We start from the raw sequence: 3,004 nt of genomic DNA, 5'->3' as shown, positions 1-3,004 counted from the left end.
GCAACATCAGTTAAATGTCGTTGGTTCAATCCCTCGCGGATGTTGTTTTTATTCCCATTTGTAACTGGGAAATACTGTTGCTGCAATACATATGTCTTAATCAAGCTAGTGGTTATTGACGTAAATGGCAGTGTTATAATGTTTCATGTACTGCAAATGTCACCACATAATGCGCTCTTAATTAGATTTGGTTGAAATACATTACAGTCACCCGATGAAAAAGTGTGCAAAGAGCATTAAAGAAACAAAAGGTTCATAACAGTAACAGGACATATCGAATTGTTTCAGTCCGACACAGAGATTGACAATGTATTAATGGAAATTCTAAAATATCTGCCCAACTGCCGTGACATTGCCTCACCGCAATGCCGTGACTCGGATTCGAACCGAGGTTGCTGCGGCCACAACGCAGAGTACTAACCACTATATGATCAGGGAGAGCTACTTGGGCTGCTACAATGTGACGTTCCACCTCTATCATAAGCTGTACTCCATCTGTGATGTCATGACTCATGTTTGAATTAAAGGTTGGTTGTGATGTTATCCATGAGAATAAGTGGACACCTGATCCCCAGTCACTTATTTAAGATCTCAATAATCAAGTCAGAATCCAAATGAAAGTCATCAAAGTGGAGCCAATTAGAAATAATACAGTTACACAAACCTGGCAATGGTGCGGCAGCCAGGGCCGATAATGGCCCGCCAGCCTGAGAGCAGGAAAGTGTGAGAGCATTGATGGTCTTGTGAGAGTTTACAGCTGTTATTGACCCTGTCCCCTTCCATTGCAGAGTTTTCTCCCTATAAGAAGTGCAGAGGCTCCCTCCGGGGTGCTAATAGTACATTTATTTTTTTGCGCAGGAGAAGTGCTCTTCACCAATTGCACGTGCCAAATCACCCGAAGGCCACCACCATAAAATTCAGGCATTCATGTTCATGCGTCCTCCATGTTATGTCCTTATAAAGGGATGCATGTTCATGATGACTCCATGTCACACCTGCATACAAGGATGCATGTTCATGCCGCCTCGTTCTCTTGGCTTCATACAGGGATTTTATCTCCTCCCTGTCTTACCCTCATGCAGGGATGCATGACCAATGCTCCTTTCCTTCTCGCCCGCATACATGGATGCACGTTCATGTCTCCTCGTTCTCTCGGCTTCATACGGGGATCATATCTCCTCCCTGTCTCACCCTCATGCAGGGATGCATGACCAATGCTCCTTCCTGTCTCGCCCGCATACATGGAGGCACGTTCACGCCTCCTCCTTCTCTCGGCTTCATACGGGGATCATATCTCCTCCCTGTCTCACCCTCATGCAGGGATGCATGACCAATGCTCCTTCCCTTCTCGCCTGCATACATGGATGCACGTTCACGCCTCCTCCTTCTCTTGGCTTCATACGGGGATCATATCTCCTCCCTGTCTCACCCTCATGCAGGGATGCATGACCAATGCTCCTTCCTGTCTCGCCCGCATACATGGATGCACGTTCACGCCTCCTCCTTCTCTCGGCTTCATACGGGGATCATATCTCCTCCCTGTCTCACCCTCATGCAGGGATGCATGACCAATGCTCCTTCCCTTCTCGCCTGCATACATGGATGCACGTTCACGCCTCCTCCTTCTCTCGGCTTCTTACGGGGATCATATCTCCTCAATGTGTCACCCTCACTTCCAACATGTGTAACTTCTTGTTCTCTTTGACGTCTGGGGCATGGGTGGCTACTGCACAGCTCTAGATGTCGCCCACCTGCAAGGTGCTATGGAAAGCACGTTTCCACATTGGACGTGCTATATTAACCCCCTCTCCCCAAATACAATAAAAATAAAGAAATATATGTGCTTCCATAATGTCTACCTTCTAATGTTTCATATGTGTAAGCACATTGTCCTCCTCCTGACCACATTCTAAAACTATGTGCAAATTGTTCCTTCCATAAACTGTCACTTCCTTGGCCCTTTATTTATAATGACTGTTATACTCTCTCTCTTTCCGCCACAGTATAAAAAAGACTAGCACACCTCATGATTGGACTAAGAAATTCCTGTCATTTAGTTGGAAATGATTTTCCCATTATCCCCAAAAACTCCTCACTGTGTCTAAGAACGCTTTTTTTCACAGGACAATACAGATCAGATTGACTTGAAAGGTCCTTTCACGCGACTACAGAATGCTTCTCATTCCACTAAAAGATACGCCAGTGCCTACAATAGCCTAGGACTAGACTATGAGTCCCAATGTAGAAAGACCACAAGTCCACAGATATGCCTGTTTATTTAAACATCTGTATTATCATCAGCGTGTGACTGTAAAGGCGGGACCTTGCGCTCTCTGTAACGCGCTCCATTGGCAACATCAGTTAAATGTCGTTGGTTCAATCCCTCGCGGATGTTGTTTTTATTCCCATTTGTAACTGGGAAATACGGTCGCTGCAATACATATGTCTTAATCAAGCTAGTGGTTATTGACGTAAATGGCAGTGTTATAATGTTTTATGTACTGCAAATGTCACCACATAATGCGCTCTTAATTAGATTTGGTTGAAATACATTACAGTCACCCGATGAAAAAGTGTGCAAAGAGCATTAAAGAAACAAAAGGTTCAGAACAGTAACAGGACATATCGAATTGTTTCAGTCCTCCACAGAGATTGACAATGTATTAATGGAAATTCTAAAATATCTGCCCAACCGCCGTGACATTGCCTCACCGCAATGCCGTGACTCGGATTCGAACCGAGGTTGCTGCGGCCACAACGCAGAGTACTAACCACTATACGATCACAGCGAGCTACTTGGGCTGCTACAATGTGACGCTCCACCTCTATCATAAGCTGTACTCCATCTGTGATGTCATGACTCATGTTTGAATTAAAGGTTGGTTGTGATGTTATCCATGAGAATAAGTGGACACCTGATCCCCAGTCACTTATTTAAGATCTCAATAATCAAGTCAGAATCCAAATGAAAGTCATCAAAGTGGAGCCAATTAGAAATAATACA

The 3,004-nt window shown here is 44.6% G+C and overlaps 1 non-coding gene across 1 annotated transcript; it reads right to left on the bottom strand.

Annotated features, from left to right (window-relative positions):
• Positions 1–2,717: 2,717 nt before the first annotated feature.
• Positions 2,718–2,789, bottom strand: TRNAH-GUG (transfer RNA histidin (anticodon GUG)). The gene has a single exon. It is a non-coding gene; the product is annotated as a tRNA-His (tRNA).
• Positions 2,790–3,004: the final 215 nt, after the last annotated feature.

This window comes from Ambystoma mexicanum, assembly GCF_040938575.1.
Source record: "Ambystoma mexicanum isolate Mex_15411 chromosome 12 unlocalized genomic scaffold, UKY_AmexF1_1 Mex_chr12_unloc.1, whole genome shotgun sequence".
Classification (NCBI taxonomy): domain Eukaryota; kingdom Metazoa; phylum Chordata; class Amphibia; order Caudata; family Ambystomatidae; genus Ambystoma; species Ambystoma mexicanum.
Note: the sequence above shows the minus strand (reverse complement) of the source record. Positions and strands in the feature narration are given on the sequence as shown.